The 23,902-nt window shown below is 41.1% G+C and overlaps 2 long non-coding RNA genes and 1 pseudogene across 2 annotated transcripts; 1 reads left to right on the top strand and 2 right to left on the bottom strand.

Moving 5' to 3' along the window:
• Positions 1 to 19: 19 nt before the first annotated feature.
• Positions 20 to 23,417, top strand: LOC133707329 (disease resistance protein RUN1-like; annotated as a pseudogene).
• Positions 2,151 to 4,709, bottom strand: LOC133741927 (uncharacterized). Its single transcript, XR_009862245.1, has 3 exons — positions 3,950 to 4,709; positions 3,322 to 3,396; positions 2,151 to 2,299 (listed from the first exon to the last, which is right to left on the bottom strand). It is a non-coding gene; the product is annotated as an uncharacterized LOC133741927 (long non-coding RNA).
• On the bottom strand, positions 9,123 to 11,934 carry LOC133707547 (uncharacterized). Its single transcript, XR_009845162.1, has 3 exons — positions 11,179 to 11,934; positions 10,551 to 10,625; positions 9,123 to 9,528 (listed from the first exon to the last, which is right to left on the bottom strand). It is a non-coding gene; the product is annotated as an uncharacterized LOC133707547 (long non-coding RNA).
• Positions 23,418 to 23,902: the final 485 nt, after the last annotated feature.

The following is a 23,902-nucleotide window of genomic DNA, read 5'->3' on the forward strand; positions in this document are numbered from 1 at the left end:
CAAGAAGCAAACAAAAAGGTGATCTCTTGCCACCATTAATTAATACTTGTGAACTGCAGCAGCTTCTGGAGAAAATCGATCTGGTCCAGAATTTGCATGAAGCTGAAGCTCAAGTGCTTGGGAATTTCTCACAGAGGGACAATGCGGTACTTCCTCTCCCAAAGTCAACCTTCGGCATTCACCCAGCCTTCCTTTTAATCAGAGCGGTGCCAGTTTTTGCAGGTCTTCACTTGCAAAATTTAGAAATGGCTCAAAGGAAAGCTCAAGAAGCTTTGTCTCCATCTTCGTCTTCTTCTTCAAAATCAAGACATTGGATGTATGACGTGTTCCTGAGCTTCAGAGGCAAAGACACACGCAACAGCTTCACCGGCCACCTCTACGCGGCACTGAAACAGGCCGGAGTCAACGCCTTCATTGACGACAACGAACTCAGAAGAGGGGAAGAGATAGCAGCCGAACTGGTGCGGGCAATCCAAGGGTCGAGAATCGCTGTGATCGTCTTCTCGAAGAGGTATGGGGATTCGAGTTGGTGTCTGGAGGAAGTTAGTGAAGATTATGGAGTGCAGAAGAACACTGAGGCAGATGGTTTTCCCTATTTTCTTTGGGGTTGATCCTTCCAGTGTGAGAAGACAAACTGGTAGTTTCGCAGAGGCGTTTCAGAAACATGAAGAGCGTTATATGGAAAAGGCACTCAAGTGGAGAGCTGCTCTTACTGAAGCCGCAAATTTGTCTGGCTGGGATCTGAGTAACACTGCAGATGGGTAATAATTGCTTCTTTTATTGGTCTTTACAATATCGATTTTCCCTTCTTGAGTAGTAACTTATTTATTGTGAATCTTCTACTTGCATGTTGAGTCTTAGTTCTGCTTCTCAACTTAATTTCCAGGCATGAAGCAAAGTTTATCACCAAAATTGTTGCGGAGATTACTAGACACTTGAACAACACACACCTATTTGAAGCTGTCTACCCGGTTGGAATCGACTCTCGGGTAAAAGATATGAGTAAGCATTTAGGTGCTGGACTAGATGATGTTCGTATGGTTGGAATTTGGGGGATGGGTGGAATAGGGAAAACAACTATTGCCAAAGCCGTATATAACAAATTTTGTGATAGCTTTGAAGGTAGTAGTTTCCTGGCAAACGTTAGGGAAACTACAAAACAACCAAATGGTCTTGTTCGTTTGCAAGAACAGCTTCTTTGTGATATCTTGAAAACAACCAAGATAAAGGTTGGTAGTGTTGATAGAGGGATCAATCTGATAAAAGATAGACTTCGATGTAGAAGGGTACTTGTCATAATTGATGATATAGATCAACTGGACCAGCAATATGCAATAGCTGGAAACAGTGACTGGTTTGGTTTAGGAAGTAGACTTGTTATCACAACCCGAGATGAACGTTTGCTAAATCAACTTGGAGTGGATTCAATATATCCGGCTCCAGAAATGAATGAAACAGAGGCTCTTGAACTCTTTAGTTGGCATGCCTTCAGAAATAGTCATCCTGATAAAGAATATTCTGAACTTTCAAGTAGTATAGTTGCTTGCTATGGAGGCTTGTCACTAGCTCTTGAAGTTTTAGGTTCTTTTCTGTTTGGAAGAAGCATGGCCCAGTGGAAAAGTGCATTGGAGAAATGGAAGACAATTCCTCATGGCCAAATTCAGGAAAAGCTCAGAGTAAGTTTTGACGGGCTAAATGATGAGACAGAGAAGAATATATTTCTTGTTGAAGGAATATCGACATAGTGTGCCTTATCAAACTAGGAGTAGTAATAGGAGAGAAGGTTCTAGAATTCCTAATCCTACTCGGATTAGTATTCCTTGTAACATTAGAATATGTACTTTGTAATCCCTATATATAGGGCTCCTATTCTCAATAATATGATGATGATTCTCTCTTCAATCTCTCTCGATTTCTCTTTTCCTTAAACACGTTATCAGCACGAGCTTTAACCACAAACCAAAAACCAAAAACCCAAAAATCTTCTTCGTCACCACAGCTCCTAGCCCACGTGTCACGCCCCGAATTTTGAATAATCAATTCAAATCCGAAACATGAATAATAACAAATTACAACTAACATCCTGAATTTTTTTCTCACAAACAACCACACTTCACAACTCTCAAATTTACAATAACCCAAATCCTCAAGTTATTTATTACAGCACACTCCCACCAAATCAAATTGTAAGGCTCAAATGAGCTTAACTCACCTCACTATTACAATTGCTGTAAAACTATAACCATTGCTCTAACCGCACGATCACCGTCCTGGTTCTCCTGTCCTGTAGGATTACCCGCTACACAATTTGAATAGTGTACCGGGAGTTGCAACAACACAAAACCCGGTAAGCTTTTTACAGCCAGTATGAGTAAACAAGAAAGAACTGTTGATTTATTAAATTACAATTCAAGTAAAATTCAACAGTATTACGTCTGCAAAGAGACATCAAACCACTCATGGAAAACCACAAGGAATACATTTTCACAATCCTCAAATCACAATACACCACACTGGTCCTGCAAACACCCAACCCACATAACACCACTCTGGTCCATCCCAATAACACGTTAGAGCTCTAACTGCCTCGTTACCTCTGACACCTTGGCCTAGGGTCAAGCAACGGCAAAATACTTCGGTTAACACTATAACCGTCGCGCTTTGGACATCCCCGTCCTCAGCACCATATACTTCGGTTAATAATAAACCGTCGCACTTTGGACATCCCCGTCCTCGGTACACAACTTCGGTTAATAATAAACCGTCGCACTTTGGACATCCCCGTCCTCAGTACACAACTTCGGTTAATAATAAACCGTCGCACTTTGGACATCCCCGTCCTCAGTACACAAACACTCCGGTTATCCATAACCGTCAAACTTCGGACACCTCGTCCTCAGAATCCTACATTCTCCAACTCTATACATACTCCAATGTAAATCATGAATATTAACAAGAACTCATCAATCATGATCATCACATATAAATATGATAAGTCAAATTTCAATTCATAGTATTTTAATCATCCCAAATTCCACACTCTTCAATGTCACACCATTCCACATATAATCACGTAAATATATATATACGTAATCACCCACTCAGGAATGACCACTAATACCAACTATAGTTCACACAAGAAAATCGTGAAATTCATTTTGTATAATAAAAATCATTTTACTTACCCATGGACCGTAATTGATCAAGTCCATATGATTTTAAAACAAATATTTATTTCATAAATATTTTCACGCAATTACGACAAAATAAGGTAATTAAATTTATTCGGTTCGTAATATGAACCACGTGAGGTTTACTCACCTCTAATCCCGCTGCGTCTTCTTAACAGCTCAAAATACGATTCACAATCGTCCGCCAACTCAAACCGTCAATCACCTAATCAAACATGACCTTAACTTAGCCAATAACTCAAAAACAAAATCAAACGACAATCCAACGGTCGGATTGAAATTAAATGATGATCCAACGGTCGGATCCTCACGGATCGCCTTCCTAATCACTGTTTTGCATTTATACGAAGATCCAACGGTCGGATCTTCGCCCATGACCACACAAAGCCAATGGAACAGTCATAAGATCATCATATCAAAACTACAAGTCCATCTGACGGTCCTAACTTCACATATCATGAATCAAACGATCAAAATCGATCGAAACGTAAAAATTCATAACTTAATCATATGATATCAAAAAATTGCGTATAATGTATCAAAATGATCGTATTGAAATATAGAATCTGAAAATGTACAGAAACCATATTTTTGATCCCCGGAGGTGGCCGGAAATGGCCGCCGGAGTTAGTGGCAGAGCCGCCGCCGACCACCACCAATGGTGTCGGGGCCGGGCTGCTCTTCTTCCTCTCATCATGCTTAACAATTTTTATAACTACCATGTAAGCTGAAAATGACCGGAAGTGGTCGAAAATTACCTAGAACAGTTGAAGGTGGCCGGAATTTTTCCAGAATCCGGCGAGAAACTGCAGAAAACGGCGAGCTTCAATTCGACGTAAAAACGTCAATTTAAGGCTTCGATTCCTTCTGAAGAGTTGTTGAGAAACTCAAGAAGAACTCACTGGTTCAAGAATCACAGAAAAATATGGTCTGTAGCTCGAGATATACCGATCGAAAGCTTCGGTGGTCGGAAAAATTCCAGAATTTTGCAGAATCCGGCAAGGCTCGATTTCGACGTCAAAACGTCAATTTAAGGCTTCGATTCCTTCTGAAGAGTTGTTAAGAAACTCAAGAAGAACTCACTGGTTCAAGAATCACTCAAAACGACGTCCTGTAGCTCAAGATATTTGGATCGATAGTTCAGGTCTCGTTCTTGGCGGGGTTGACTTGTAGTTGCTGCTACGGGATGCGCCGCCGTGCAAGGCTGCTTCTGGGGGCTTCAGGAGGTTGAGGGAAGCACGAGGATGCAGTTTGGCAAGGATCGGTGGCCGGAAGCACGAGTTATCGAGCTTGGAACTAAAACGGGCTTAAAACTAACCGGACTTCCGCCGCCGTTTCCGACCGTTCTGCGGCGCAAGGCTGCCTCCTGCAGCTGCGCAAGATCAAGGTGAAGCTGTGGAACGTGGTCTGGGGTCGATCGAAGGCCTGTGGAGAGAGAACAAGCTTGGAGAAGGAATGCTCTGTTTTGGTTGCTAGTTTCGGCAGAGAGAGAGAGGTTTATTTTTTTTTTCTTTCTTTTCTGTGTGCTGCCTACCCCTTCCACCAATTCTAATTCAATATACAAAAGAAGCAAAGCAAAGCAATGCAGCCGTCCCTTTGTTGCTCAAAACACGGAACATGCCGCACCATTTCTATTAAAAGAAATCTCCACTTAAAAAAAAAAGGGTTATTACAATCTACCCCCCTTAAAGAAATTTCGTCCCGAAATTTAAGCGCAAGTCAATTCTTCTCGATTAAGGTTGACCTAACCATAGAATCTCCATCTTTTCCAAATCTGTAGTAATCTACAGAGCCTCAGCTCTTTGTATAAAAATACATTCCTATGGCCACTAAATCCTTTCATCACAAACTTAAACTCACACAACAACTGCTCAACAACACTCCACATCACATACACAAAATCGTCACATGGATCATCTCATAGATCCTCACATAGATCAACACTTTGTACTGGCATACAAGCACAGTAAACACTCCCACAAAGCGTTTCGCTACTCAATTAGCATCACTCAAAACAAATCATCCCCAAAAGCACGCCAATAAAATATGTCACCCAGTGACGATGACTTGGGCTTGCTCAATCCTTGGCTAAGCATTAGGGCTGGCTAATTGGGCCGAAGAAACCGAACCATCCACATTTCGAACCGGCCCGAACCAATTTGGGTTTGACATTTGGGCCTACCATTCGGGCCGAACAATTGGGCTCACTATTTAGGCCTACAAATCGGGCCTAACATTTGGGCTTACTATTTGGCCCACAACTTTTTAGCTCGGCTACGGTATGAAATTGTACATACCGTAGGTATACCGTATATACGTATGCATACCATACAGACTGTATATACGTATGCATACTGTACAACTGTATATACGTATGCATACCGTACAGACCGTATATACGTATGTATACCGTACATACCGTATATACGTCCGTATATCAAGCATATACGAGATCCAAAAATATTTGTAAGAGGTAAGGTTCGAACTCCCGACCTCGGACACGAAGGTTTTGCTCCCAACCACTGAAGCAAGAGCTGCCTTCATTAATATATGCTCACGTGTTATATTTATTATGTCATAAGCGACATAAATAAAATAACGGGGAAGGCAAGGTTCGAAACCTCAACCTGCCGCACGAAACCTTTTTCCCCCAACCACTGGAGCACAAGCTGTGCTTAATATAATGTGTACAAATGTTATACTTATTATGTCATAAGCGAACATAATAAAAATAAACGAGAGGCAAGGTTCGAACCTCTGACCTCTTGTACAAGAGCCTTGCTCTTCAACCACTAGAGCACCAGCTGCTCTCGTTACTATCCATGCAACTTCTTTTATTTATTCTATCATAAGCGATAGAATAACAACAAACTGTCGGTACACTCCACGTGCCACGACACGTCTCTTCCGTGATTTACGGAAAGCAAATCACTTTCGGCTAAAGCTGTCTGCCACAGCGTCTCGAGGTTCGGCCTGTCCCCTTACACGCTCTCCACGCGCCAACAACTTTTCCGGGTTTTCGGATGACTTTAATCCAACGCGTAGATTGAATCTCAGAGATCGTCCATCCAACGGTGGAGATCTGCTCACCTCGTTCTATAAATAGGTGCATCCTGGAGAAAAACTGTTCACACCAAAGAAAAGAAATTTTCCCCAGCCATTCTCTCTCAAACTCTGCAGCCTTCCTCTCGAAACTCAAATCCTTTCTTCATCAATTTCAATCCTTCTCTTCTGATCTTCTCTCCCATTTGAAGATTCGATTTCATCTTTCCTCTAAGAATCTCAGATCTCCAATCACCAGTTCAACAACTCCAATCCTTCTAACAAAATCTCCCTCAAACACTAAACCATGTATTCCTCGATATTCACATCCTCTCACCTCATGACCCAAGAGCCACGAACTCTGCAACTAATGGAGCTCCAAACCCCGCAACAAATGGAACCACAACAACAGCAACCAACAGAGGAGGGAGGAAACACCCAAGCAGCTGGAAGTAGTGCCAACATGGATTTCTGGCGAAGCCGTACCAGATGGATTCCTACTCCAGAACAAATAAGAATCCTCAAGGATCTTTACTACGTCAAGGGATTTAAGTGCCCATCTACAGAGCACATTCACGAGATCTGCCTCCAGCTGAACCAGTATGGACATGTTGAGGGTAAGAACATTTACTTTTGGTTCCAGAACGTCAGGGCTCGAGAGAAGCAGATGAATAGGTGTAATCAGGCTGCTCCAGTGCCCATGGGAACTAGTTCTCTTGGTACTGGTGGATCCATCGATCTCAATTTTGGGTCCACTGGTTCTACTGGTGCTGGTGGATCCATCGACATCAATTTTGGGCCGGCTGGTGGATCCATTGACATCAATTTTGGGTCCACTAGTTCTACTGATGATGGTAGATCCATTGATCTCAACTTTGGTTCCACCTATTCTACTGGTAATGAAGGATTTCTTGATTTAAATTTTGTTTCATATTCTTCCTCACACTTCAACACTAATACCAGTACAACTCTTTTGGCACAACAGGAGGACAAACATCCCTGCAACAACGAGGAGGAGATCACCAGAAGGTTCAAACTCTTCCTCTGTTCCCCGTGCACGGCGAGGACGTCTTTGGTAACCTGAAGGCTACTTCCGAGGAAGGTAGCGCTTTTGGTTACTATTCTGGTGGCTCAAGCGGTTACCACAGTGGCTCAAACGTTTCTCTTGAGCTCAGCCTCAATCCATCCGGAGCTGCTGACTAGGCTTAGTATAGCATAGTCCTCGTTTTCCTTTTTTTTTTTTTTTTTTTTTTTTTTGTAATGTAAAATCAATAAGATGGTGTGCATGTTTTCTTTTCTTTTTGTTTAACCAACAACAACACCAAGGATCGAACCCTGGTCACCCAATACTATTTTCAAAACCATAAACAACTCTACTGCACACATCTTTCATAATGATGCAATAAAAACAATCACTCAAAACCTAGCAATCAATTAAGTCACACAGAGGTCAAGCTAGTATCCTCTGAGTCAAACCAAACACAATAATTTCGTCGCTAGAATTAGGGATTAATAAAGCTAAACACTTCCTGAGTTAGTTAGGAAAAACCCACATCTTTAGAGTTACACTTACAACTCTAAAAAAAATCTCGATCATTCCATCTATCAATTGCTTCAACAAGCAATATGTACCATCTTAGCATCCACTAATCGATACTGGTACAACACTCAGTATCTTACCCACGAATCACCTCACTGCTCATTTGGTGGTAAGTCAACATCTAGTGGTCAAAATTCTGTGATTATAGCACTTCACACTAACCACGTCATAATCCATAATCTGTCCTCACAACAGTATCTGGCCTCATAAATTAGTTATACAACCCTAGCACTCCTAGAGTTGAAAACAACGTTAATACCTAAGCTCATACATCAACACAATGTCTCTTCACAGTCAATCCTATCACGAGGTCATATCAATCTTTCCATAAGTCAACCATACACAAAATCCATCATAGTAACAACGAATTATGCATTACTACTCAACAATAGTCAGTGAAGTAGCACTCCACAATAATTTCCAATACCATCCGCAGACCTCAAACCACACCCCGACATTTAGCTAATATATAGTAGCTATCCTAAACACCAAACAACTGAGCATGAATGAATGCTCCATTATAACACAATTCCATCACTAAGCAACCAATAACTGCTAAGTATTCTTCAACTCAAAACATCTGCATATCCAACTAATGGAAAGTATCACAACTACTAGTCAAATACTCGTAACGACTTTAGATACAAGCATTGGTCAAACACCATGACCCCAACAACCAACGACTACAATGCACATAAGGATACTGTTTTTCGTGGAAACCATCCTCAATAACTCCACCAGAGTTTAATCCAAAGGTTCCCATTCCTCAAAGGTTATAACTCAAAGAAGCTACACAAACTCCACCACTTCACTTACAAAGTCAACCTATGCCATGATCACTTAACATACTACCCTTATTAAAGGTAACATAAGTATCTCCCAAATTACATCACTACACTCGTACACCAATATAGTCTTGAGAATTCTGTCTCATAATCTCTCACACTCCTATCATCTTGAGTTGGTGAGATCAATTCTCTTTTCAACTATTCCTAGGGTCTCAATCTCTTTCACCATTTCAACCCAAGAATAACATCCATCACATCAACTACAGGTAGACTAGGCAACTCGACCTCTAATGCCTCCACCTCATCCTCAACTGTCTCCATAGAAAGATCTTGTCCCTACATCAGACTCGACCTCTACCTCACCGACTCATCAGAGTTAAATCCAGAGGTTCCTATTCCTCGAAGATCACAACTCGCGGAAACTAAACTTATTCTAATACGAACTTAGTAGACAACTCTACCGTCCTACGGACTTACACGTTGTTTAGACCCCATACTAAGACATACCCAATGATTATACCAGTACCGAAGAGTATATGATGGGGATCCGCTGCAGACGGGCCATCACTCGGGAGGTACTGATTATCACCAAATATGTACCTTACGCTCTGATACCAAACTGTCACGCCCCGAATTTTGAATAATCAATTCAAATCCGAAACATGAATAATAACAAATTACAACTAACATCCTGAATTTTTTTCTCACAAACAACCACACTTCACAACTCTCAAATTTACAATAACCCAAATCCTCAAGTTATTTATTACAGCACACTCCCACCAAATCAAATTGTAAGGCTCAAATGAGCTTAACTCACCTCACTATTACAATTGCTGTAAAACTATAACCATTGCTCTAACCGCACGATCACCGTCCTGGTTCTCCTGTCCTGTAGGATTACCCGCTACACAATTTGAATAGTGTACCGGGAGTTGCAACAACACAAAACCCGGTAAGCTTTTTACAGCCAGTATGAGTAAACAAGAAAGAACTGTTGATTTATTAAATTACAATTCAAGTAAAATTCAACAGTATTACGTCTGCAAAGAGACATCAAACCACTCATGGAAAACCACAAGGAATACATTTTCACAATCCTCAAATCACAATACACCACACTGGTCCTGCAAACACCCAACCCACATAACACCACTCTGGTCCATCCCAATAACACGTTAGAGCTCTAACTGCCTCGTTACCTCTGACACCTTGGCCTAGGGTCAAGCAACGGCAAAATACTTCGGTTAACACTATAACCGTCGCGCTTTGGACATCCCCGTCCTCAGCACCATATACTTCGGTTAATAATAAACCGTCGCACTTTGGACATCCCCGTCCTCGGTACACAACTTCGGTTAATAATAAACCGTCGCACTTTGGACATCCCCGTCCTCAGTACACAACTTCGGTTAATAATAAACCGTCGCACTTTGGACATCCCCGTCCTCAGTACACAAACACTCCGGTTATCCATAACCGTCAAACTTCGGACACCTCGTCCTCAGAATCCTACATTCTCCAACTCTATACATACTCCAATGTAAATCATGAATATTAACAAGAACTCATCAATCATGATCATCACATATAAATATGATAAGTCAAATTTCAATTCATAGTATTTTAATCATCCCAAATTCCACACTCTTCAATGTCACACCATTCCACATATAATCACGTAAATATATATATACGTAATCACCCACTCAGGAATGACCACTAATACCAACTATAGTTCACACAAGAAAATCGTGAAATTCATTTTGTATAATAAAAATCATTTTACTTACCCATGGACCGTAATTGATCAAGTCCATATGATTTTAAAACAAATATTTATTTCATAAATATTTTCACGCAATTACGACAAAATAAGGTAATTAAATTTATTCGGTTCGTAATATGAACCACGTGAGGTTTACTCACCTCTAATCCCGCTGCGTCTTCTTAACAGCTCAAAATACGATTCACAATCGTCCGCCAACTCAAACCGTCAATCACCTAATCAAACATGACCTTAACTTAGCCAATAACTCAAAAACAAAATCAAACGACAATCCAACGGTCGGATTGAAATTAAATGATGATCCAACGGTCGGATCCTCACGGATCGCCTTCCTAATCACTGTTTTGCATTTATACGAAGATCCAACGGTCGGATCTTCGCCCATGACCACACAAAGCCAATGGAACAGTCATAAGATCATCATATCAAAACTACAAGTCCATCTGACGGTCCTAACTTCACATATCATGAATCAAACGATCAAAATCGATCGAAACGTAAAAATTCATAACTTAATCATATGATATCAAAAAATTGCGTATAATGTATCAAAATGATCGTATTGAAATATAGAATCTGAAAATGTACAGAAACCATATTTTTGATCCCCGGAGGTGGCCGGAAATGGCCGCCGGAGTTAGTGGCAGAGCCGCCGCCGACCACCACCAATGGTGTCGGGGCCGGGCTGCTCTTCTTCCTCTCATCATGCTTAACAATTTTTATAACTACCATGTAAGCTGAAAATGACCGGAAGTGGTCGAAAATTACCTAGAACAGTTGAAGGTGGCCGGAATTTTTCCAGAATCCGGCGAGAAACTGCAGAAAACGGCGAGCTTCAATTCGACGTAAAAACGTCAATTTAAGGCTTCGATTCCTTCTGAAGAGTTGTTGAGAAACTCAAGAAGAACTCACTGGTTCAAGAATCACAGAAAAATATGGTCTGTAGCTCGAGATATACCGATCGAAAGCTTCGGTGGTCGGAAAAATTCCAGAATTTTGCAGAATCCGGCAAGGCTCGATTTCGACGTCAAAACGTCAATTTAAGGCTTCGATTCCTTCTGAAGAGTTGTTAAGAAACTCAAGAAGAACTCACTGGTTCAAGAATCACTCAAAACGACGTCCTGTAGCTCAAGATATTTGGATCGATAGTTCCGGTCTCGTTCTTGGCGGGGTTGACTTGTAGTTGCTGCTACGGGATGCGCCGCCGTGCAAGGCTGCTTCTGGGGGCTTCAGGAGGTTGAGGGAAGCACGAGGATGCAGTTTGGCAAGGATCGGTGGCCGGAAGCACGAGTTATCGAGCTTGGAACTAAAACGGGCTTAAAACTAACCGGACTTCCGCCGCCGTTTCCGACCGTTCTGCGGCGCAAGGCTGCCTCCTGCAGCTGCGCAAGATCAAGGTGAAGCTGTGGAACGTGGTCTGGGGTCGATCGAAGGCCTGTGGAGCGAGAACAAGCTTGGAGAAGGAATGCTCTATTTTGGTTGCTAGTTTCGGCAGAGAGAGAGAGGTTTATTTTTTTTTTCTTTCTTTTCTGTGTGCTGCCTACCCCTTCCACCAATTCTAATTCAATATACAAAAGAAGCAAAGCAAAGCAATGCAGCCGTCCCTTTGTTGCTCAAAACACGGAACATGCCGCACCATTTCTATTAAAAGAAATCTCCACTTAAAAAAAAAAGGGTTATTACACCACGCTAGCCTCACCTGCGCGCCTGCCCCTGCAGCACCTACGCGCCCCTGCGCACGTATCCCTGCTGCCCCTGCAGCACCACTGCACGTCTGCTGCCCCTGCATCACCAACGCACACCAACTGCATCCTTCTCCTTTCCTGTGCACGTCCGTCTGCTTGCAAGCCCCGAAACGTCTAGTTCAGAACCTCAGATCAAAATCATTTCTTCATCAAAGTTGTTCGTCTCTGTCTCTTCCATCTGACCTCCTAATTTCAGCCTTATCGGAGTTGTTTTGAGACCGGTACACCAATCGAAGTGCAAGCTGTTCAGAAGAGAATCTGTTCCGAATTTCATCAAGTAAGTTTTAAGTTAAAGTTGCCGCTTTTGAAATTTAATTTCCTCCTTCTTTTTCTTCGGGGACTTGCAACCTCCCTCCTTCTACATCCCATCTTTCTTATAACGTGGGTTCGATTCTTGAGAAAGCGGAATCGTGGGGATTCACGCAATTAACGAACTAAGAGCGTTCGTAAGACTTCGGACTAAGAGCGTCCGTAAGCATCGATTTAACGAACTAAGAGCGTTCGTAAGCTACGGACTAAGAGCGTTCGTGAGCATATATTTTGACCATTTAAACATTATTGTTTCGGTCTAATCCAAATATTCTTGGAAATCGATTTCTTGGTAGCATTAAGACTCAGAAATCTTATATTAGTTTTCGTGGAAGCATTGACTCCGAAACTAATACGTTCTTGCTTTCCTTTCAGGATGTAAGACTTGAACGAGCTCGATTTTACTCCATTGGATTCTACGGGCACGGGATATTTATTTGCCTACAATCCAAGAGCCATGTTCTAAAGGAACCGCTCAAGACTCACAAACTGAGATAGAAAATTCCAGGGCATTTACCCTGATGAAGCGCCACATGAAGATGGCCCTCCAGTTTGAGTACATGAATGAGGATAACGCTAACAACCTTTGGGTTGCGCCTAGTGAACGTTTTAGTAACATTCACAACTTTCCGAACATAGAAGCACGATGGAATAATATCTGCTTCACTATAACTTTGAAAGAGTTATGAAATATTGTTCGGAGGCTCTCTGCATCATATTATTTATGCATGCTTGTGGAAAAACACAAAATAACAAATTGATTGAGAAAACCCTAACATGACCATAGGAGTCATGACGTTAAGGGTATAGGGTTGGACACCATGGCGCCATTTTTGGCCATGATTGCACTATTCCAACGCCATTGGTTCTAGGGACCATATGTATTGTGTCAATACACCTCAATCAAGAGAGCATCCTCTTCATGGTATTTTATGGAGCACCTGATCAATGGTAATATATCGAGCTATAAAAGACTTTAAATCTGGCGATGAAGATAGAATGCCGCAGATTTTTATTTAGAATAGTCTTTTAATTTCCAAGAATTATGTAATGGCAATTATGCCTTAATCAATAAAATGACTTATTGGATTATCTCTTTTCCTCTAGGCGTACTCAATTAAGTATGATGTCTAGGAAAGTAATTGAGATTAGTGGTACTTAAGAGAGCTTTGCTCCACCGACATCTCTCTCTACTTCCCTGGTCATATTTAATTGGAATTACCGAACGAATTGAGTGACTACAATTTGTCTAATGTTTGATTTTACTTTGGATTAGATTATGGTCACGAAACTTTGATGTAATCATTGGCTATTATTAATAAAGTATCGATTTATTTTATCTCATGTCATGGACATATTTTTCGAACTTTATTACTTCAAAGATATAAGAGCCAATGGTTTTCATGTGGAAACACATTGTGAGAATGGACAAGAGTTCCTTTGCATCGCCTCTAATGACTACGGACATAAACGAGTATTAGAGAAACTTATGTGTCGATCTAGTGGGTTGTATGCAACCACTATTCGAGTAATTGAATCCAATCATGTTATATGATTTATGGGATTCTGACACATATAGGCTTTGGCATGACCGTCTGGGACACCCAGGTCGTGATATGATGATCCGTATATTAAAGACTTCACACGGACATCCATTCTTCAGAACGAAGAGAAGTAAAAACCAAAAATTGGTTCGAGGAGATGCACCTGCGCCTCACGGCGCCAAGACTGTGCAAGACCGGCCACTTAGGGCCGGCGCCGTCTACCCCCTACGGCAACAACATGGCATTGACGCCATGGATCATTGTTTGACTCCTCCTTCTACTTCTAAAGTCAATTGTGACTTCATGGCTAAACCAAAATCCTCATTGGTTGTCTATAAAGCCCATCATTCGTTCTGCAAAGCTTGCTCTTTAGCAAAATTAGGATCGAGATCATCCTATGCAAAGGACACTAAAGAAAATATACCATTCTTGCAAAGAATTCAAGGTGATATTTGTGGACCTATTCAACCACCATGCGGACCATTTCGATATTTTATGGTGTTGGTTGATGCATCGACACGCTGGTCACATGTCATGCTATTGTCCACTAGGAACACTGCATTTGCTAAACTCCTAGCACAGATTATTAAGTTAAGGGCTCACCACCCTGATCATCCTATTAAGTCTATAAGGTTAGACAATGCTGGGGAGTTTACATCAAAGACTTTTGATGATTATTGCATGTCCATTGGGATTGAGGTTGAACATCCAGTTCCTCATGTTCACACCCAAAATGGTCTCGCAGAAGCCGCCATTAAACGACTATAAATGGTCGCTAGGGCATTGGTAATGCGCACCAATCTCCCTATTTCTGCTTGGGGCTATGCAATATTGCATGCAGCTGTGCTTATTCGTTTGAGGCCTACTGCCACTCAACCCTTTTTTTTTTTGCGTCCCAGATGGTGACTGGGTATGAGCCTAATGTCTCACACTTACGCATATTTGGGTGTGCAGTTTATGTGCCAATTGCGCCGCCACAGCGCACCAAAATGGGTCCTCAACGACGATTAGGCGTTTATGTTGGATATGACTCTCCAACTATTGTCCGCTACATAGAACCCTTGACAGGCGATCTCTTTACCGCAAGATTTGCGGATTGTCACTTCGATGAGACAGTCTTCCCGTCGTTAGGGGGAGATAAGAACATCAATGTTCAACAGGAACGACAGGAATTGTCGTGGTCTATCCCCACTCTGTCTCATCTTGATCCCCGAACCGCACAGTCCGAAATTGAAGTGCGGAGAATTCTCGATCTTCAGAACGTAGCAGAATCGATGCCTGATGCGTTTTCTGATATCGCAAAAGTGACGAGATCACACATACCTACTGCAAACGTGCCTGCAAGGATTGATGTCCATAAAATCAGAGGACATGACGCCATCTCAAGGGCAATTGAGCATGGCGCCAACGTCCCCTCTCACAGTGATGGTGACGTTGTGGCTAGGCCCATGGCTCCTGCCAGGAAGCGCGGGAGGCCTATAGGTTCGATGGATTCTCGCCCAAGAAAGAAAGCGAGTTTGGCACAAAATAATCCATTAATCATCGATGTGAATAATCCATCTCATGAGAATATTCCGGATTATGGTTATGTCCGAGAGACATCATTGGGGGACGCTCCAATGTCAGAACCAACTCCAGAGAATAGAGAGATCTCCATAAATTACACTAGTGTACATGAGATGATGGATAGAAATTCTATGGCGATTGATGATGCATTTGCATATCATATTGCAAAAGGAATTATAGAATATGATGATATCGAACCTCGCTCTGTTGAAGAATGTCAACGAAGAGCGGATTGGCCTAAATGGAAAGATGCGATCCAGGTTGAATTGGATTCACTAACAAAGAGACAGGTATTTGGGCCTATAACGCAGACACCCCCAGTTGTAAAACCTGTTGGCCATAAATGGGTCTTTGTTAGAAAGCGTAATGAGAAAAATGAGGTGGTTAGATATAAAGCCCGCCTCGTGGCGCAAGGTTTCTCACAACGCCCTGGAATCGACTACGAGGAGACATATTCTCCCGTAATGGACGTTATAACGTTCCGCTACCTTGTCAGTTTGGTAGTTTCCGAAAAACTTGACATGCAGCTTATGGATGTGGTTACAGCATATCTCTATGGGGATCTAGATTCAGAGATATATATGAAGGTTCCAGATGGACTTCAATTACCCAAATCAAGTGGCTCTAAACCACGGAGCGCGTTTTCAATAAGATTAAAACGTTCACTATATGGATTAAAACAATCCGGACGGATGTGGTATAACCGTCTAAGTGACTACTTGATTGGGAAGGGATATATTAATAATGAGATATGCCCATGCGTGTTCATTAAAAGAATAAGTTCCGGATTTGCAATCGTAGCAGTTTATGTCGATGACATGAACCTAATTGGAACTCTAGATGAGTTGAAGGAAACTGCTAAATACTTGAAATCCGAATTTGAGATGAAAGATCTTGGGAAAACACGGTTTTGTCTCGGTTTAGAACTCGAGCACCGTAGTGATGGAATTTTGATCCATCAGTCTGCATATACTCAGAAAATTCTAAGGCGCTTTCATGAAGATAAAGCAAAGCCTGTGAGTACTCCCATGATTGGTCGTAGTCTTGAGCCCGGAAAAGATCCGTTTCGTCCAAATGATGAGGACGAAGAACCATTAGCGGCCGAAGTGCCCTATTTAAGTGCAATAGGCGCATTATTGTACTTAGCTCAATGCACAAGACCAGACATCTCTTTTGCAGTGAACTTGTTAGCTCGACATAGCTCTGCGCCAACACGCCGCCATTGGATTGGTGTAAAGACAATCTTTCGATACCCAGGAGGTACGATTGATATGGGCCTATTTTATCCCTACAGAGAGAAGAGGAATGACGGAAGAATGGAATCGGACCCCATTAGGCATGGAGCCACCGTCCACCATGACAAAGTGGCCAGCCATATTGCCGCCAACGCCGCCACCAACACCAAGGGTGGCCGGCCTCACCCCATTCCCCTCCATCAAAACGACAATGATGTTTTGATGGGATTTGCTGATGCAGGGTACCTCTCTGACCCTCACAAAGGTCGCTCCCAAACGGGTTATGTCTTTACCATGGGAAGCACTGCGATATCTTGGAGGTCTACAAAGCAGACCCTTGTTGCTACTTCCTCAAATCATGCAGAGATTATTGCTCTACATGAAGCCGTGCGTGAATGCATATGGCTAAGGTCTATAATAAGACATATTCAAGGAAGTTGTGGTTTGAAGTCTACCACAGATAAACCTACATGCATTTATGAGGATAATGCAGCTTGTATTGAACAAATGAAGTTAGGTTTCATCAAGGGCGACAACACCAAGCATATATCGCCTAAGTTCTTTTATAATCAGCAACAACAATCACTTCTAAAGATTGAAGTGAATCAAATCCGATCAGAGGATAATGTAGCGGACTTATTCACTAAGTCGTTACCTAAATCCACCTTCGAGAAACATGTGAAGAGCATCGGATTGAGAAAGTTATTCGAACTCCCACGATTGTAGCAATCAGGGGGAGATATCGACATCAGGGGGAGTTATGATGTCTACATGTTCGATCTCGAAGAGTGAAGGACGTGTTGTGCTCTTTTTGTCCTTCGACCAGGGTTATTTTTATCCCACAGGGTTTTTGTTACCTGGCAAGGTTTTTAACGAGGCAACGGATGAAGCGTCACCACCAAGTTTGAAGCGGCACAAGGGGGAGTGTTGAAGGAATATCGACATAGTGTGCCTTATCAAACTAGGAGTAGTAATAGGAGAGAAGGTTCTAGAATTCCTAATCCTACTCGGATTAGTATTCCTTGTAACATTAGAATATGTACTTTGTAATCCCTATATATAGGGCTCCTATTCTCAATAATATGATGATGATTCTCTCTTCCATCTCTCTCGATTTCTCTTTTCCTTAAACATTTCTTGATATATCTTGTTTCTTTATAGGAATGGACAAGAACTATGTCAGACAAATATTGGATGGTTGTGGTTTTTTTGCAGAAATAGGAATCAGTGTCCTCCTTGAGCGACGCCTTGTAACTGTATGTGAAAAGAACAAGCTGATGATGCATGATTTGCTTCGAGACATGGGCAGAGAAATTGTTCATGCAAAATCCCCTGGTGACCCTGGAAAGTGTAGTAGATTGTGGCATCCTAAAGATGTTACAGATGTATTGACAGAACATTCTGCAAGTACTTTCCCAATGAACTTTATTGTAAATGCATGTAATACAACAGTCATATACATCACATTTAATAATTGTATTCCCTGGATATGTACGTAATCTAGTTGGGTAGTTTCATTTGCCATATCATTGAGTGTTCTGCAGTTGCATTTAATTGGGTTCAGTGGCACCAAGCAAGGCCCAAATGCGGAAAATTGGAATCTATACTGCATTGATTTGCAAAACTCTTATCAGAGCTTCTGTACCTCTCTTTTGGTTCATGCATTCATAACTCTGATTCATCTGTGTGGGTTACTTTTTACATGCACCACTATTTTCATACTTGCTGCCTTTGGTTAACAGGGAACTGAAGAAATTCAAGGGCTCACTCTAAGTTTGCTAGGATCCGATAAGACTAGTTTCAGTACACAAGCATTTGCAAATATGAAGAGGTTAAGATTGCTCCAACTCAAATTCGTGCAACTCAGTGGAGGCTATGAGCATCTTTCTAACAAGTTAAGGTGGCTGTGCTGGCATGGGTTCCCTCATAAGTTCCTACCGAACGACTTTAATCTACCAAATGTAGTTGCTATTGACCTGAAATATAGCAAACTCGTACAAGTTTGGATGGAATCTCGGGTACAATATCCTTAAACAAATTAATAATTTTTTCATTATACTTGGTACATGTCTACATCATGTTTCTTATCTCTGCTGTATTTCTAGTTGAATTTGGATTTCTTTTTTTGTCTAACAGATGCTTAAGGAGCTGAAGATTCTAAATCTCAGTCATTCCCATTCCCTGAGACAATCACCAGACTTTTCAAAACTTCCGAACCTCGAGAAATTGATACTCAAAGGCTGTAAGAGTTTGTCCGAGGTTCACCAGTCCATTGGAGATCTTGAAGGACTTGCTTTGGTAAATCTTCAAGACTGTAAGATGCTCAGGGAGCTCCCAGTAACTTTCTCCAAGTTGAAAGCTATTGAAACTCTTATTCTTTCTGGCTGTGCAAAATTTGAAAAGTTGACTAAGGACTTAGGTGAGATGGTATCCTTGAGAACTCTGCTAGCAGATGACACAGCCATAAGAGAAATACCATCTTCCATAACACAGTTGAAAAACCTTGAATATTTATATCTATGTGGCCTGAAACAGCCACCATCTAAATGGTTTGTGACTAGCTTCTGGTCTCATCTGTTGCCAAGAAGATGTGTAAAATTTCCTCCATCCTTATCAGGTTTATACGCTTTAAAAGAATTGTATGTTAGAGACTGCAATTTAACAGACATTCCTAAGGATATTGGGAGTCTATCTTCTTTGGAAGAATTGGATCTTGGAGGAAACTGTTTTGGTAGCCTTCCATGTCTCGGTGGTCTTTGCAAGCTTCAATATCTCTCATTGGATAGTTGCAATTTAACTGAAGCAGCAATTGAAGCTACAAATCTTTGGAGTCTACCATCTCTAGATTATTTGGATCTAAGTTGCAATAGTTTTCGTAGCCTTCCGAGCCTCAGTGAACTTTCCGAGCTAGTCAATCTAATTTTGGATAATTGCACAAGTCTCTATGCAATCCCAGAATTACCAATAAATTTGGCCATGCTGAAAGCAGATGGTTGCACTGCACTGGAAAGAATGCCAGATTTTTCAGAAATGTCGAGAATGTGTTCGTTGAGTCTCAGACATTCTTCCAAACTAATTGAGATTCCCGGCTTGGATAAGCCATCCAAGTTCATGGTACAGATACAAATGGAAGGGTGCACAAATATCAGTGAAACTGTTCGGGAGGGCATACTACTACAGGTCTCTCTCTCTCTCTCTCTCTCTCAAGCATTATGGCACTCAAAAGCATAAATTGCTTATGCAAATTTTTGCTCCACATGGTACAGGGGTGGAGTTATGCTAGCAACTATAGTGGCATTTATCTCCCAGGAAATGACATTCCTGAGTGGTTCACATATGTCAATGATGGTGGCCGTGTCTCTTTTCAAGTGCCTCAAAATGTTGGCTGTGACCTAAAAGCATTGACCGTGTGCATCACTTATTCTTGTTTTCCAAACAGTCAATCTTTGAATTATATTTCCATATTTGTTATAAATCATACCAAGCTCACTAGTTTTTTCGTCCAACCATCGTCACCCGAGAACATTATTTCCAGTGGAGTTATTTGGCAGGGACGTTTGTCAAACAGAATGTTTAATTTGGAAGGTGGAGACTTCGTAGAGGTTTGTGTAGCAATTAATTCTTGCTTCCAAGTGAAGAAAATAGGGGTCAATCTTGTATTAAACGGATTTATCACAAATGTGGCGCATAAGTGTGAATCTCTCCCATATGCTTATTTTCGTCGTGACAAAGATGATGAGGGAGAAATCACATCCAATAGAGGTCTTGCTGATAATGTGGCAGGACCAAGCCATTACTCATCTGATTCCAGTAGTGGAGTACAGATGAATTATGAGTGAAATAAAGCTGAAATGGATATAGCAGCTTAAAGCTCTTTATTACTGCGTTAAAGCTCAAATCCAAAAGCTGCGAGGAAACTGATGCAGACATCTGATGATGAGGCAACAGCGATTAGCAAAAAACAAAAGACAAAAGAAAAAGGTATGAAAAACTGAACTTGACTTGTTTGAACTGGCATTTCCGAGCGTAAACTAATTAAGTTCCCTTAACTATATATGAAGTGGAAAAACATTTTGCAAATGGTTTCAAATTTAACAATATTAATTGTTCAGTTATGCCTGTAAATGTTTCTAATAACATTTCAAAAAACTGTGAACTGATGGTTACTTTAGTAAATCAACTTTTTTTTAAGAAAAGAAATTATTACTGTCGATGAAACTAAGGCAATGAGGATATAAAGAAAAAGATTATGACAGTAGAGTTATTTATTTTTTTGGCCTAACTAACACTGTCGAATCATAGGTTCAAATCTCACTGGCACCAAGGATGGGTGGGGTGAGGTTGAGTGGGTAGAGGTGGGGATAAAATAAATAAATAAAAATATAGTTATTTGGTGATTTCTGCAAATTTACTATGAGAGATATGAACAATACAGGTCACCTTTGCTACAGTTAGTACAATCTTCATTTCATTGGTTTTGGTAATCAAAGAAAAATGTTTGGAGATAATTCTTTGTAAATTAATTACTCTTGCTTGGTTTTTAACCTTATTTTATGATATTTTAAAAGAAAAGAAAAAAGAATCTGTCATGAAGTTGGAAATTGTTCAAGTCAAGTACAGTATTGAGAAATGAATGGGTCATTTACCTTTTATTAATAATGTATTGATCGTCCCATAAAGGATATCTGCTATCTAAATAAGATGTTCCATCCAGAGACTTGCAGGTAAATGGCAGGCAGAAAATTTTCTTTCTCAAGCAGGAGAAGGCCTGAAGGTGGTTGCGCTTACCTTACCAACATATGCTATGGCTTACTTTGTCATCCCAATGGCATATACTAAGATTCAAATAATTTCTTCAGTTTGGTGGGCTGATGCAATGGGAAACAGAGAATGCATTGAGGTACTTGGCTTCGCCTTAACAAACCATAAATGGGAAGGTATTGGTTATCAAGATCTCCAATGCTTGCAAAAATTGGGTGGAGATTGTTAAAAAAAATAAAAAGGATAATATATTGTTTAAACTCTTACTCTTACAACCAAAATGTCTTTCTTTTGCTTTCCATGATGCATGGCTTGCTACCAGATCATTGTGGGGAATGTGGAGCATATTGCAAAGTGAGGAAGATATTGTTTGCTGATTAAGGGGTTGGGAATGCGGAGACTAGAAGCAAGAATGACACCTGGGTACCACAAACCTACATGTCTGTTTGGAATTTTACAACTGCATAGAAATTTGCCCCCTACTATTGCAAGCCTGATTGGTCCCTTGTCCCAGTTATGGAATGATGAGCAGTTAATACAAAGATTGTTCAATGCTCCAACTGCCAACTAGGTCTGCTGTCCAGACTGCTTGCTCTTGCACTTCACAAAGCAGATTTTCTACAATGGGTTGTTAGGGAGGAAAAGGAAGAGGCTGGAAAATCTAATGGCAAAAATACTAAAAGTATGGCAAACTCATGTGCCACATAAACTACAGTACTTCAGGTGGAGGTGTTGCAAAAACTTTGTGGCAGTCAAACACTCTCTTTCTTGAAGAGGAATGTGGCTGTACAGAAGGTGTGCTCTTATTGTGGTTGTGAGGATGAATACATTGTGTATTTGTTCTGCATGTTGAATATGCTCGTATTTTCTGGTTTGGCTGCCATCTTTAACTGGACACAGCAGATAAATGGGGTGGATTTGTTAGCATGTTGAAGAGGGATTTGCAGTAGTTCTGAGCAACTAGATTACTAGCATCAGGGAAGGAGCATGCTTTTTGAATCTGGTGCTTGAGGAAGTGCGGCAATAAATTGCAGTTTGCAGGCAGTGTCATCTCTCCTCATTAGGATTTTATCCAGATGATTGCAAGAAGCAATGGGAAGTGTCATGAACCCACCACCAGTCTCTCAACTTTGACAAATACCAGAAGAAGATGGGTTTGAGAAGGTTATTGTGATGGGGCTTAGATGGCTTCCTCTCCTATTGGAGGTGTTAGATGGATTAGTTGTGATACAAATGGGGTGTTTCAAGGCAAGGGTTCAAGCGGGGCAGTTCCAGTGTGCTTCGAGTGTGATGGCACGAAGGACTCCAAAGCTGCATTGGGGCATAACTCACTTATAGGTGGAGGATCATGGTCTTGGTGTCGAAATCCAAAATTATGATTGACCATCTGAATAACTATCCGAGGGAGAAGCTGCTGTCAAGACTTGAGGGCATAATTCATGACTCTTTCTACTTGCAGGCATCAGATGTGTTCTGTTAGTCTCATATTCCAAGGGACTGTAATAAGGTAACTACTGATTACGGCAATGATCTTCAATCACAACTTCAAGTTAGATCTAACAAGTCGATCAAATTGTGAATGTTACTGCTAAAACTGGAACCAGAATTTGCAAATTGCAGGGATCAACAGTTCAAGACAATGGCCTAAATTCATTTAAAATGGGTCGTTGAAAGCTTGAAGGTCGTTGAAAGCTTCAAATTTGTTGAAGTATTTTTGGTACTGATTTGTCTTTAACTAGAAAATTCAAGTTGTATATAGCTCCACCTTTGATTAAATGTTAAATGGTGATGTACTGAGTTGCATCTTTTGATTGAACGAATTTTGTTTTTGTTTTTGGTTGTCTCAATAAAACCTGTTAATTTAGATGAGAGATTGTGGAGGTGAATTAACGTCCTCCATGTTAGGTTTGGTACCTATACCTCTTTGGTGGAGATATTTTGCACGGCATGAATGCATGGTGTTTATGGTTTGTGCATTCATGGTGACAACTTATGCATGAAAAATTGGTGCATAGTCAAGTGCATGCATTGAGCATAAATGCATGGTCAAGTTGATGCATTGCGAATAATAAATGCATGGTTAAATTTAGGATCCTTGACCCAATGCCCAAATTTCAACCCAATCATTCTCACTCACCCCACTAACAAATTTTCATTCCTACTCACACAATTTAAATGTAAAAGACACTTTTAGCCTCCGATTAATTAAACAATTACGAACTGCCACTCATTCTTATTTCTAACCTCAATCTCCGATCTCTCTCAAACAACGGCGCGTCTCTCTCTCTCTCTCTCTCTCTCTCTCTCCGAGCGACGCCGATGAGGACAACGT

The sequence above is a fragment of the Rosa rugosa genome, chromosome 4, assembly GCF_958449725.1.
Source record: "Rosa rugosa chromosome 4, drRosRugo1.1, whole genome shotgun sequence".
Classification (NCBI taxonomy): domain Eukaryota; kingdom Viridiplantae; phylum Streptophyta; class Magnoliopsida; order Rosales; family Rosaceae; genus Rosa; species Rosa rugosa.